This window comes from Cibotium barometz, chromosome 5 (assembly GCF_041138505.1).
Source record: "Cibotium barometz isolate CiBa-2024 chromosome 5, ASM4113850v1, whole genome shotgun sequence".
Lineage (NCBI taxonomy): Eukaryota > Viridiplantae > Streptophyta > Polypodiopsida > Cyatheales > Cibotiaceae > Cibotium > Cibotium barometz.
In genome coordinates this window covers 62993418-63009233 of record NC_141050.1, presented here as the reverse complement: position 1 = coordinate 63009233, position 15816 = coordinate 62993418, and positions in this window count along the sequence as shown.

Below are 15816 nucleotides of genomic sequence, written 5' to 3'. Positions count from 1 at the left end.
TGATGTGATGGGATGAGTATACATATAAATGGAATATGGAATAAGTAATGTAGATTGAGGAGGGATAATGTGGAAAAATGAAAGTTAAAATAGAAATTGTATTGTAAACTGTTTGTAAATGCTGTTTGTAAATGCTGTCTGTAAATGATTGTTTTATGTCAAGAATGCTGGGGGGAGCATTTTGACCGTCTTGTGATTAAGGTCGTGATGAGGAAGTTGCAACTGCTGACGGGGAGTCAATGAAGGACGTCTCGCGTAGCAAGGTCGGCCGAGGTCTTGACCAGCCTCGGTGCGATTAAAATGGTGAGCTTCCGGTACGGTGGATGAGGGGCCAAGGAAGCGGCCTATGCGTGAAGCGCTAGGTTACCTGCGAAGGATCCTAGAGGGTGCTGACCATACGGTGCTCGGGCTCTGGGTCGCCTAGGATACCCACGCGTGCGTCGAGGAAGATATTAGAACAGAGTTGGAGTTGTTTTCTGAAATCGAGCATGGATCTGGTTGATTGACCTTGCTGGTCTTCAATGGATGAGTCCATGGCTCCTTATATGGATCTGTTGGTTGATCTTGCTGATCTTCAATGAGAGTCCATCATGTTAAGTGATTATATTGCCAAGTATTATGGGCTAGGAACTATCGAAACGGCTCCTGAGCGTTCTAGTTGCCAATGATGCCATAGATACTCTGATGAAGGAATGATGGGAAATTAAGAATCAATTGGATAAATTGGAAGATGGTGATCAATGATACTATGGTTTTATTAAAGGATTGTTTTAAACTGGTTGAATCTGGTTGAAAAAGGCAATTTCATATTGGGTGTGTGAGTGGTGTGACTAGTTTTATTTTGCTTGAACATCCGGCTAGGGGGCCTTGGAACTCTTTTCCTTGGTACCCGGGACAAAACCTAACCAAATTTTTAATTGGATCCCATCACTACAGTGGTTGGGCGGTTGGCTAACCCATGGGATTGGATGGGGTTAGGCTGGACTGATGGATCCGTAAACCGAGACTCAAACTTTTGTTTTTACGATAGAAAAAAAAAATAAATCCCGGACAGTAACTGTTCTATGGATAGGAATCAACGGCTGTGCCTCTTGAATGGGGAAAAAAGCGTTGATCCCAATGATCCAAGTGCAAGTTTCTTCCTTGAACTGACTAAGTATCTTATAGATGTAATCGGATCATCTCGATCAAAAATGATCTTGACTACGTTAGAGTAAAAAGTTATCCTGGTGGAATCGCCCGTGCTTTCCGGTAAAGGAAGTTTTTCCGGGTTCGGTTTTGGAACAACCGACGGATTAGTCTCTTATCCGGATATCCGTGGGCGAGGCCCCGAGTGTGGGACCCCTGTCCCGCGCGAGAAGCGCTACTTCCGCTGCCAGTACCTCGAATCCGTTGCTCAGTGGGAACAGGGATCTTACAGAAGGCCTTTATAACATACTTTGTGGTATGTATATTTAGGCCTTTTTCCCAATGAAATAAACATGAGCGTTCCCAATCTTTCATTTCTTGTCCTTCATTGTAGACTTCTCTAATGGCATTCTAATTTTCCTGGGCTTCATTATCCATGAGACCAAAGAAGTTTACCTTTTCAAATCCATGTGTCACCATAACATTTTTTATGCACTCCCAAAACAATACTTGGGAGGTCTTGTCCTCCTCTTTCATCTCGCAAGTTGCAATTGTTATAAAAGCTCCTGTAGGCTACAACTAAAGATCATGATACAAAAAGAGGTAACAACAAAGAACTACATTTTTTCAAAGCTTGCAAACAAGCCATTGTTACTACCTTGGATCATAAATATGACAAGCCATTGTTACCCAATTCATGATGCGTCTAGTGTGGCTAAATCAGATCTGTAGATTACCATTCACTGAATGTCTCACTCTATTGACGAGTTCTACACCCAAGGCTGGTCCTTTAGTAGACATCTTGAAACTAAAACAATGTTCAAGTTCATTGCCTTGCCTTGGAAATCGGCTTCCATGGAAAAAGTCATAATTGAAATCCCTCTTCAAAAGTAGCAAGTCATCATAGCCAAATGATGACTTAGGTGGTCTTTGGCACATGAATGAGCTACTGACCTTCAAAACCTACAAGAAAAAAAAAATTAATCACTTTGTATATATGGCCTTAACAAATACTCCTCTAATTTAACTCACCACTTGTTCTCAACTAGTGGGCCGAGCTATTCTAGCACATTATTGAATTGTTTATCTCCAAGATCATGTCCTTGATATCCTTCTAAGACTAATGAAGTTAGCACCAACTCCTTGTTGGCAACACACATTTGCACCTTCCTTGGACCAGCATTTACATAAACTTTAATTACTCTTTTAACCATTGCTTTAGTCTTATCAAGTAATGACTTTGATGTTCCGGCCTGGACACCATGTGAGTGAATTTTGGTGTGTATTAGAAGCCGTGTTAGTCTGTCATTCACTAGACATGACATAATACACATAACATGCACAAGATGCCTAGCAAGTAGCTGGCTTTTTGCAATAGTGACAATTGAGCTTTCCATCATTAATGGCTAGGACCCCAACTACACAAGTTTTCTTTATGCACCTTTTGAAACTAATGTCATTAGGGAAGCCATTGTTCAAATACCAAGGGCATGTGGTGTGTAAACAATGCATTTCACCAATGCAATGGCTTATCCTACACACCCCTAGAAAATTGACATTCGATGTGGTTGCCTTTGTCCACATGTGACCATCATACTTATGATCCATGCCATTCGTTCCTACTCTCTAGTACCCATGGTTGCAGGAAACTCAAATATTACATCGCCATCATAGAATCTAGGAAGCTCATTCACCTGAAACACCTGTGGTATACGTCTCACTATCTTTGTCAAAGTGTTCTCCTTCCTTATGTTCAATAAGAACGCTATAGTGCTTTTCAATTTCCTTCTACCTTCTTGCCAATAGCTGCCAGCTGGCTGTTGCTTAATGCTTTTATATTTGTTCAAGTGTGTGATTAAAGGTTCACTTTCCTTCATGTCCAATTTGTAGAATTGCATTAACAGATTTATCTTTGAATTTTTTGCTTGTGTACCAAATAATTTATTGAGTTCATCCCATGCATCTTTTGCCCACTGTATCCCTGTGATGTGATGAATGATTTCATCATTTAAACTGAGTGCAATAAGTCCCAATGCTTTTTCATTCCTACTCTTCCACTCATTTTCTCCTCTCTCTGGGCATTCATCTCTCCCTTCAACTAATCCCCACAGATTTTTCCTCATCAGCAAATACATGGTTTTTGTCTACCATGTATAAAACTGTTCCCCATTAAATTTGGCTATTTTTTGTGCTGAACTCATGGTGATGTGAAGGGGGTCTTACCTCTTGATCCAATTTCAAGATTCAAGGGTAGTGTCTACCCTTTTACAACTCAATCTGGTGTTTAATAGATGATTACAATAATTTTATCAGCATAAAATATTAAATTGAGGGTAACCAATTTGTACGGGATGGTTGGAGTATCAAACCAACTCTGATTTGAAATCTGAAGTTATAGGGATCTGTATCAGATACCTAATGGTTAATTTGAACCCTCAATTGCATTAAAATACAGTGATTAGCACTGATTAATCACTGACTAGCAAATTAATGCTCTGTTTTTGTGTGCAAAAAACAGAGTATGCGGGGAGTCCAGATCTGGTGCCTTCCACTTCAAATGAGCTCAAATGCTTTCAAAAGCATCAATAGTAATGAGTCTAGTAGAGGATTAAGCCAAGAAACACAAGATTTGACCAAATATTGAAAGCTTAATCTCTGTTTTACCAAAGTCACCTGCAGATTTGATGAAGAGCTTGGATCTCACTGTAGACTTGATGAAATTGAATTCTGTCTTCACCAGCTTGTAGAGCATGCTTGAAAACCCCCGGGGCTAAGAGGAATTGAAGCAAGTTGACTTGATGAGCACAAGATCTACAAAACTGTCAGAAAAAACTACGCTGGAAAAAACGTCGATTTCTCCTGATAGCGCTGGCGGTTTGCTGCGTTTTCTTGATGGGATTGTAGCCAAAGAAGTTAGCTACCATGTGCTAGAAGCTTGTGTCCTAATTTAGAGTGTGCAAGGTGCTAGAGATCCTCCACACTGGCTGGGGGTGAAGGGGAGAAGTGAAAACTCACTAAAAATTTGATTTTTTTGCTAATTATCTACTAATCCTAATTAATTAACTAATGGGCTCATAAACCTGATTGATTCTAGGCATGGCTCTGATACCATGTTGAAATTTGAGCATAATGATGAGCTATGGTGGATCAAACACTAGAATCAACATCATTAACAAAGTGATTAGTAAATGATTAAGACGTAATTAGTGAATAATTAGCAAATAGATTAATGTAGGCATGGATACTCAAAAACCAGCAAATTCTCATTAGGGATATGCCTCAATTTATAGAGTTTACATCAAGCATCAAATCCCATTGATTTCTCCATGATTCACTCCCAAAATATCTCCACCTTTTGCTTGATTCTCTCCACCTCTTCTCTTTTCCCTGAATATCTCCCAGAATATCTCCACACTCCTAAATTTCCTCATGCTACCCATTATTCTCTCCCAGTAGATTCTTCTAACCTTTTCACAGGTTCTTTCACAATTACATCTCCTCTTTTACAGCCTCTAACCAAGAGCTTGTTCCCACACACACCCTATTCACTTGTATTTTTCAACAATAAGATGTGTATGAGATGTGATAGGATGTGATAAGAGGTGTATGAGATGTGATAGGATGTGCTAAGATGAGTTAGGATGTGATAAGATGTGTATGGGATGAGGTAAGAAGTGTATCTAATGGGATAAGACATATATGGATTGTGATAGGGCGAGAATGGATGTGATGTGGATGTATGAATGTAGATGTAAATGTGGATGTATGAATGTGGATGTGGATGTATGGATGTGAATGTGGATGTGGATGTGGATGTATAGATGTAGATACGGATGTGGATGTGGATGTATGAATGAGGATGTAAAAATGGATGTATGCATGTAGATGTGAATGTATGGATGTGAATGGGAATGTGGATGTGGATGTATGCATGTAGATGTGGATGTATGGATGTAGATACGGATGTGGATGTATGTATGTGGATGTGGATGTATGAATGAGGATGTGAAAATGGATGTATGTATGTAGATGTGGATGTATGGATGTGAATGTGGATGTGGATGTGGATGTATGTATGTGGATATGGATGTGTTTGTATGAATGCGGATATGGGATTGGATGTATGATGTGGATGTACGAACATGGATGTGTATGCAGAATAATGAATGTGAATGTGTACGTGAAATAATGCGTCATCGATATGAGTGAATGGATGAGAATGAGTACACATATGAATGGAATGTGGAATAAGTAATATGGACTGAGGAGGGATAATGTGGAAAGACGAGAGTTCGATATAGAAACTGTATTTTGATAATGTGGAAAGACGAGAGTTCGATATAGAAACTGTATTTTAATAATGATGAAAGACGAGAGTTCGATATAGAAACTCTATTTTGTGAACTATTTGTAAATGACTGTTTTATGTCAAGAATGCTGGGGAAGCATTTTGACCGTCTTGTGGATTAAGGTCATGGAGACCTAATTGATAAAGTTGCAACTGCTGACGGAGAGTCACTGGAGCACATCTCGCGTAGCAAGGTCGACCGAGGTCTTGACCAGCCTCGGTTCGATTTAAATGGTGAGCTTCCGGTACGGTGGATGAGGGACCAAGGAAGCAGCCTATGAGTGAAGCGCTAGGTCACCTGCGAAGGATCCTAGAGGGTGTTGACCATACGGTGCTCGGGCTCTGGGTCGCCAAAGATACCCACACGTGCGTTATGGAAGATATTGGAACAAGGAGTAAGAGTTGTTTTTCTGAAACCGGGCATGGATCTGGTTGATTGACCTTGATGGTCCTCAACGGATGAGTCCATGGCTCTCTTATATGGACCTGTTGAGATTGATCTTGCTGATCTTCAACGAGGATTCCATCTTGATTTTTATATGTGAAAATATTACCAGGTACTATGAGCTAGGAACTATTGAAAAAGCCCCTGAGTGAACAGGTGGTGAGCGTTCTGGTTGCCAATGATGCCATAAGTACACCGATGAATGAATGATTAGAAATATGGATTCAACTAGAGATTTTGAGGATAGTGATCAATGGCATAATGGTTTCATTAAAGGATTGTTTTAAAGTTAGCTGATGCTGAGAAAAAGGCAATTTCATATTGGGTGCGTAAGTGGTGTGACTAGTTTTATGTTTGCATGAACTTCGGGCTAGGGGGCCTGGGAACTCTTTTCCTTGGTACCAGAGACAAAACCTAACCAAATTCCTAATTGGATCCCATCACTACAGTGGTTGGGCGGTTGGCTAACCCATGGGACTGGAAGGGATTAGGCTGGACTGATGGATCTGTAAATCAAGACTCAATTTTTATTATTATGATAGATAAAGTAAATCTCGGCTAGTAATTGTTCTATGGATAGGAATCAACGGTGTGCCTCTTGATGGGGAAAAAAACATTGATCCCAATGATCCAAGTGCAAGTTTCTTCCTTGATCTGACCAAGTATCTTTATAGGTGCAGTCAGATCAGCTTGATCAGTAATGGTCTTGACTACGTTAGAGTAAAAAGTTATCCTGGTGGAATCGTCCATGCTTTCTGGGTAAAGGAAGTTTTTTCGGGTTCGGTTTTGGAAAAACTGACGGATTAGTCTCTTGCCCGGATATCCGTGGACGAGGCCCCGAGTGTGGGACCCTGCCCCGCACAAGAAGTGCTACTTCCGCTGTTGCGCGGTGGGGACTGGGATCTCACAGTTGGTATCAGAGCGAATTGGTTAATAAAGATCAACTGAGAAGCCAAATATGTCAAGAATTTATCAAGAAGCACAAAAAGGTTGTAATTGTGTGATATAATTCAGACAATTTGATATTCAAACTGAAAATTCGTAAATTAGTAATTGGGGCTTCAAATGGAAGTATCGTAATTGTATGGAACCCTGACTTGCTTGAGGCCTAGACATGATGGTATTTACCTTATAGTTCCAAGTATCATGACTACCCGTATATACCGAGGGTATAACTGCAGCTCTTTACCGGTAGTATATACGAGTAAATCTAAGACTTGAAATTATAAGCATTAATGCTATCCAGATGATGATTTTGAATGTGGTTGATATGATTTTTAATTCTGTTTGAAAACTGATGAATTGATTTGGATTTTGAATTGAAAATTGATGATCCCTGAAAAATTGGTTGAAATGTAATAAGTTGAGCGAAACCACAATGAGGATGAATGAGACGAGTCCCTGTGATGATATTCATAACTAGAATGATGATAATGATTTCAGCAAATCACTATGAGATTAGTGGATTGTGCTGTCAAATTGCTACTGTTAACACTTGACACGGTAGATCAATGTGCGCTTTTGCCGCACAGGTCGTAGCTGGGGACTTGCCGGACACCGTATGCGAGCCACGAATGGCTGCAAGCATACAACCAGGGAAGGAAGCTCAAACAGAATGCAAAGGGTGTGTCACTCACTGCTCAACTGCCACCTTGAAGGATTCCCGCGTCGCAGTAGTGAAGAAGGAGCCGTCATCGCTGCTCTACCGCCTCTCCGCCGCCGTGCCGCTACACAGTGCTCGATCGCTCTCACACTCTCTCTCTCTCTCTCTCACACACGCAGGAGAAGGAAACCAAGGAGATAAGGCAAGAGCACTCTTGTATTCACAACACATGAGAATGAAGATTTTAGGGTTACATTTGACTCTTATAGGTGACTTGGCCATTCACACTTGGGCGCCCATACATGGCCGGCCGATCCTAACCCTTATCCTCCTAATATTCAAGGTGCGCCTCTCATCGACGATCACCCAATCCCTTCATCCTTAACATATGGTGCCGACAAGCCCGGCCCATGACTCAGAATATTTAAATTAATGACGTAAAACATAGTACGTCTCAATGTCTGTCCATAGGTTAACATGCCCCCCTTCCTGATGTAGATTCCGTCCTCAGAAGCTATGGTATGGTAAGCTCGAGAGGGTTATTGTTGACTATCTGCAAAACAGGGAAGTAGAGTGAAAGTATGCTGGAATTCAAAAGATATAAAGTGTATAAATTCAAGCATGTTAGACCACAATGGATGTTGCTATGAGAACTTAGTTTAAGGGTCACATGAATGAGCTAGTGTAGCAAATTAACAGGAGTTTAAAATTATTGAAAGTAAATCAAGAGTAAGCAAGGTGTCAAAGGTTAATCAAGGTTTATAACTGGCCTAAGTCCAGGAAAATAACCAAAGAACAAGTTAATACCACAAGCCTAGGGACACAAGAAACATCAGAGTTACAGGAGCCTTTTGCCTTTATATATATTTTTTTTAATGCACGTGACAATTTTTACACACAATGGAGACCTTCCTAAGGCAAAACTAACATCGATCCTGGTACCATGTTTAACACAAAGCATTCTCCAAGAATCTATAATTTCACCTTAGGCAAGGCTACCCCCTACCAACCAAGGCATCGGTCTGGAGTAGAATACTCCTCGCCTACCAAGTATCAATAAGGCGATAGGCCAACATTAAAGCACATCATAGACTTGCATTGTCATTTATTGTAGGCTTTTTTTAAAAAAAAATTAAATTTCTTTTGATCTTCGCTCCTGAACTAAAATGTGTTCTTACATCCTTTCGACAAGGGGTAAAAGCTATGTCCTAGAGGTCAACACACACACAGCCAGGTGTCAAACATTAAGATGGTTTGATCCTAGACCTAAGACAATCGTATTCCAAGGTTAACTAAAGACTGCATGCATTTCAAGAATATATCCAATAAGGTTAAACTTATTAATGATTCACACTAGCACGTCAGGCAACTTCAAAAACTAAGTAGTACATTGACAATTTCCATGTGGTCATGCATTATAGTTCATGCAATTAATTGAACAGAAAAAATGAAAGAGAGTGGGCATGGAAGAATTACACCTGAAATTGGAGATCTCCTTGATTTGACGAGACAGCTTGCAATTTGATGTAGATATATTTTGATGAACGTTGCAGCAGTCTCAGGACTTGGAAGCGAACCCACCTCAAACTTTTCAACCTGTACAATCAACTAACAAGCACTATACCTCAAGAGGCACATCAGTGTGAAAATTTCAAGACTTGTTTAAGGAATCTAAACTAGAAAAAACTTGAAAACACTAACCTACCTACCAGTCACCACACTACTACTGAGGATACGGTAAGAGGATGTTGTAGAGTCCTGGCTCTAGCCCTAAGGCTAAGCCTCTATCCGCATCATCCAAATAAATAAAGTCAACCTCAGTAGTGCCATGAGTTTCATCCGTCCATTCATCATTGTCAGATATTTCTTTTTCATTTTTCCATCCACATAAACTCATCAAAAATGTAACCATGCGAGGATAGTCATCTTGTGGAAAAGGAAAGCATTGGGCTATCGGGGATATGTCCTCTACGGAGTAGGGGTCAGTCATGGTCAATAGGCGAATTAGCCATTCTAATTCCTCAACATTTTCCTCTCTGGCTAGTACATCTATATGATCCCATTCAGTTTCAATTACAGGATAGCACATGTGGAATATCTGAGAAAGGTACAGATGATACCTCTCACCAAAGGTAGGAGTGGATGAAGTGTATGATGATCGGGCATCTGCCATATCTACAAACACAGATATAGCATCAGTAGGTTTATGACAGGTCAATCTAGTTCTTGATTGTATACGGATATTTCTCTTGTTTTTGTGCTCTTGCTCTTTTTACTATTTTTTGTTTTTCATTTCTTTGTTTTTTTTTAATGTATGAAGCTATATATATACATCCCCTTGAATTTGGCAATTACATGGTCAGGGGAGAAGGTTAAGGAGGAAGCATTAGAATGTCGAGTGTGAGTACATGCTCCCCCTTTCCTTGGGTAGATCATATTATTTGCAATGATGTTGCAGCCTCTTGGAACCAATTTGTCCAGCGGGTCATAGGTTGTGATGTGGGCAGATAGCTTTTTATGACCCTTGTGGCCACATCCAATTGCAGAGATGGTAGTGTACGCTCCCATTGACGAATGGAGGAAATGGTTTCCGACGATACTATTACAAAGGGAGACGTAGACTCATCGGTTTTTTGTTGGGTGTTGACAAGAGTAGGTGTAGAGCATGAAGAAACTTCTATATCAATGTGTGTTTGGCATGAAGAGCTAGAAGCTTCATGTGACTCCCCCCTTCCTGAGCTAGGTGGTATTGATCGATATCGTTTGGGAATCCAAACTAGCTCTCGAAGAAGTGGTGCGGAGCACTCTGTTACCTTTTCCTTACCACGGTCTTGAATTGTCATTGGGGTGGCAACAATTGGTTTGCAAGTTTTTATAGGTGATGTAGAGGGATTCAGCTTATGTTTAGGGACCCAAATCTGGTCATTCCCCTCGTAGTACCCTTGGGCTACTAATAAATTTTTAGGGATCCATCGCGATGTTACATTGCCCTTTCTCGGGTAGGTAGCTGCTTTCCTTTTACGAGGCTTCTTGGTTTGGCTGAACGAGATTGAGCAGGGGAAGTAGCTATTAACAAAGCTTTTGGGACCCATTTGTATGTGTTTTTTGGCATAGTAAGCGGAGCTTTAGAGACCACCCTGCATGTTTCCACTCTTGGCATTGAAGCGTTAGAGGGGTGGCAAACAATCAAAGATGGTTTTGCCACTGGACTTTGTGATTTTTCGTTATCCAGCATTTTGTCCACAGTCGATGGCTTAGGAGTGGGATTTTGAGCGGTCATACTGAGTGTTGGTTCTTGCGTTGTGACTCGTCTGGTTGCCCAATCGATATTGCACTTGGTGGCCAACATCCATTTGCGCCCTAAGTTTATAGTGCCTTCCATGGTACCAGCAGGCATAACCAAAAAGCTTTGAATTATGGTCCCCCCATCATACGCAACCGCCGGAGTGTGCAGAATTCCTGAGACAGGGGTTTTCTTCTTGTTGATACCTTGAACTTGGATAGCACTCTTGGATAAAGGTGGTTTTCCAAGTTGACACCACACGCCATATGATAGCAAATTGTGTTGCGCTCCTGTATCCAATAATGCATTATACAGCACCTCTCCGTAAGGACTCTGTAACTCAATTGGGTATCTTAGAGGTGGGTCAGATTCCAGTGAATCCTCCTCTGCCTCCTCGAAAAATACTTGCGTAATTCCCAAGTTGGCTTCTCGTTTGTCGCCTAGTATGCTGTTGACGTTCTTTGGCTTCAACTCTCGCTTGTATTTTCTTAAGCTCAGCTTGTTCTTTAGCTGCCTTCTTTTGATGGATTGCATGTAACTCCTCTTGGCTCAGGGGGTCATAGTATTTTTTGAATTTACTCCCACTAAGAAACCCAATGGTTTCAACTCCGTCTCGAGAGTCTCCACTCTGATGGTACCTTGCGGGGTAATTTCACATACTCTATACGGTCCCTTTCCAGCATATTTGAGCTTCTTCTTTTCGTTTCGCACTCCATACATCAACACTTTATCCCCAACCTTGATGTCCTTGTCCTTTAGATGGCGATCAAACCATTTTTTCCTTCTATCCTTCTCCACAAGGGCATTGTACATAGCCAATTGTCTTTCTTCGTTTAGCCGCTCAAGGATATACAGACGCTCTGCTAAGGGATTACCATCCCAACCCTCTTGAGTTGCAACACGAAGACTAGGAATGATAAATTCCCACAGCATGACTGCTTCTTGGCCATATACCATTTTGAATGGTGTGCAATTAATAGCCACTTTGTACGCAGTACGATAGGCCCATAAAGCTGTTGTAAGCTTTAGATCCCAATCCGTGCGATGAGCTTCAACTGTCTTTGTCAAAACAGAGATTAATGTCTTGTTTGTACTCTCGGCTTGGCCATTCGCTTGCGGATAATAAGGAGTAGATTTATGATGGGATATCATGAAATTTGTTGTGAGCTCCTTAATCACTTCATTTATAAAATGTGTACCATTGTCGCTCACAAGTTCAAAAGGACAACCGAAGCGTGTGATTATATTTTCAAAGAGGAACTTGGCTGTTGTCCTTGCATCTGCCTTACGTGTCGCCTTCGCTTCAGCCCATTTGGTCATATAGTCAGTGGCCACAATAATATAGCGAGATTGTGTGTTTCGGGCCGCTGGGCTAATCGGACCTACAAAGTCTAAACCCCACTTTTCAAATGGTTGGTTTACTTTGATTGGATGTAGGGGCATCTGATCTTTCCTCTGGGGTTTCTTGTATCGTTGTCATTCATCGCAACCCTTCACAAAGAGTGATGCATCTTGGAACATAGTGGGCCACCAATACCCTGATTGTAAGATCTTTTGCGCAGTTAAGTCTCCTGAGAAGTGACCACCGGCTACGCCCATATGTGCCTCTTGCAAAATGTATAGATACTCATCCTCTCGGGCACAACGCCTAAGAACGTCATCCTTTCCTCTTTTATAAAGAGTCCCGGCTATCAGGCAATAGGGTTCGCATTCTTTGATTAGCTTTCGAGCTAGATCTTTACGAAGCTCCTTGGGTGGAAAGCCATTAACCAAAAAGTTAACAATCTTCTCACTCCATTCAGGCATTGTCTCCACCATGAACAGGGAAGTGTCTGGTAAGTCATCATCAACCCCCGTAGGAGCCTCACCATTAGGTATGCGAGACAAATGATCAGCCATAACATGTTTTTTGCCAGGTCTCACAACAACAGTGAAATCAAACTCAAGAAGAATCAATAGCCATCGTGTGATTCTTCCTGTGGAGCATGGTTTGTTTACCAGATACAACAATGCTTGATGATCCACATAGAAAACAAACTTGGTGGCAAGGAGGTAATAACGAAATTTCCTTACTGCATATATCATTGCCAACCCTTCTCGCTCCGTAGTGGTGTAGTTCATCTCAGCATCGTTCAACTGGCGAGACTGGCAAAGCTAATGGGGTAGTCTAGCTTGTGTTCTCCAGGTTGAGTTAACACACACCCCATAGCAAAGTTTGATGCATCAATATGCACATGGAAGAGTAAATCCCAGTTAGGCATTCTCAAGATTGGAGCACTCGCCAAGGCCTTCTTTAATAGTTCATAGGCACGATCACATTCTTCGGTCCAAATAAACTCGATGAGAAGCTTATACAATGGTCGAGCTATCTTGACAAAGAATAGAATAAACCTTCGATAATAACCAACATGGCCCATAAACCGTTGGACTCCCTTGTAGTTGGTGGGTGGGGGTAATTCCAGAATGACCTTGATTTTACTCTCGTCAGTGGAAATCCCATTTTTGGACACTATATGCCCTAAGATAACTCCGTGTTTAACCCAGAATTGGCATTTGAAAGGATTCAAGGAGATGCGATATAATCTACACCTTTCAAATATTTTTCGTAAACACATCAAGTGCTCGTCCCAAGAGGAATGAACACAAAGATCATCTAAGAAAGCTTCACAGAAGTCCCTTAGATATTCCTTAAAGGCCGTGTTTATCAATCGTTGGAATGTTGCAGGTGCGTTGGTCAAGCCAAAAGCCATGACGCGAAAGGCAAACACTCCAAACTCCGTGATAAATGCTGTTTTAGCTTGGTCCTCGACTGCAATTGTGATCTGATTGTAACCCGAGTACCCATCTAAAAAGCTATATGCCTCCTTGCCTGCCACTCTTTCAAGCACATGTTCAGAATATGGCAAGGGATAATGATCCCTTCTGGTGGCTGCATTAACCTTTTTGAGATCAACGCACACTCTGAGTTTCCCATTCTTCTTTGGCACGATGACTATCGGAGAAACCCATTCTGAGTGCTCAATTGGGTATATAATCCACATTTTACAAGCTTTTCAATTTCCTCTTGTACAATCTTTGCGTACTTAGGATTCATTGGGTAGGGACATTGCTGGACTAGTTTAGCAGTGCTAATCATTGGAATCGTGTGTTGCACCACCGAGGGTGGAACACCCTTCATATCATGATATGTCCAAGCAAATATGTCCTTGAATTCTTTGAGAAGCTTCGTAAGTGCAGCTTCTTCCGCCTTGGTGAGGTCTTGAGCAATAAAAACTGGTTTAGACTCCTCACCCGGATCTGCTAAGTCTATCTCCTTAACTACCGCAAGGCCATCGTAGACACCGCTACTCCCATTGACAGGCGTTCGTTGGGCTTTTGTGTAGACTACTTTACGTTCCCCTGTGGTGAATGATTTGAAATGCTCGGGTGCGGGGTGTAAGTCTACTGGTTCTTGTTGTGCCCGATTTTTTTCTTTTAATTCCGCCTCCTTTTGTTGTTGAGCCAACTCTTGGTTTTGCCGCCTTCTTGCAGTACGACTTAGTTTTGGCTTCTCTTCGATTTCTAATTGGGCAACATCATGAGGTTGCGGAATACACCACATGACACTTTGGAGGTATTGTCCCCAATTATCTGCTATCTTCCGATGAGCGTCAATGGCTCCTACATAACTAAGCCATTCTGCAGTGGATCTCTCCTTATTTATTGCAGTGCGTACATTGGCTCGATAGCTTTGACGCTTATGTCTCGTTTTCTTCTTACCAAGTTTTTGATTTTTGTTTCTATCAGATTCGGACTCACTTGGTCGATCTTCACTTTCGGATGAACTGCAGGAGGTCACTGTCCTAGGCCTCGAGCACCCTGCTTCCACATTTGGGTGAATAGTTGATTCATCCCCCCCATCAGGCTCAGAGTTAGTTTCTTCTTGAGATTCATACTCAGAGTTGCATTGGTCAGAGTCTTCGCTACTTTCAGTGCCAGTGGAGGTTGCCACTTTCTCGCCATCAGGAGTCAAGTGCATAACACCTATCATGTTTATTGGCACTAACGGTGGCATATCTTGCCCCTCAGGTGTTACCCAGCTTGTGCCTCTATTCCCCCATGTGTCTATGGTTGCCGCTAGGTGTACCCAATCCACGTTATCCGACTCAGTCATACCCGGTAGGACATCCATATAAGGAGAATCTTTCCCATCATCAGTCTCTTTTTTGCATGTATAGCAATACCTTAATGGGGCAGAGTGAATAGTGGTATCCGATTGATTATCAATGATAACCTTGCTTCCTAAAGGATGTGCACGACCATTCTCAAGATCAACTCGAATGGCAGAGTCCTGGAATTGTAGGTAGACATGGTTTTTTGACCAGTCGTGCACCATTTGTGCTTCCCTCATGAAAGGACGTCCTAAGATCATTTGATATGACATAGGATGCTTGGAGAAATCCATTACAATGAAGGTATGTTTTACCTTGTATCCCAGGACCTTGATCTTAAGGTCCCTTAACATTCCAATAGGTTTAGCTATGGTTCCGTTTGCCATCTTAACCACTATGTTTGTGACTTCAAGGTGAGGTCTTCCCATGGATTCCCAACAGTTTTTAGTCACAATGCTCACTCCAGCACCACCATCAAGGATTCCCTTTAGGGTTAATCCCTTGGTAGTAATGGGAAGGGTTGCATTATATTCGTCCCCTTCAAAGTATTGTCCCAACTTGTTAACAGGTATTTCAACGACCGAGTTTTCATCTAGGTTGGGTTGTAGATCCCAATGTTCCTCCTCATCTTGAAGCGTGTCGGCTCTATCCATATTTGCAAATTATGGTAGCCCCGCCTTTAGTTCTCCATTGAGAAATGCCCGAAGAGCTAAGAATAGCTCAGGATCTTTGTATAATTTGGATATGATCGTGGTTCTGATTTCAGAGGACATGAAATCCTTTAGCTTAGACACATTCAACGGTACTGTTCAAGACATCGCCCCTTGACTAGGGACTGGTGAAGATGGAATCACTTCC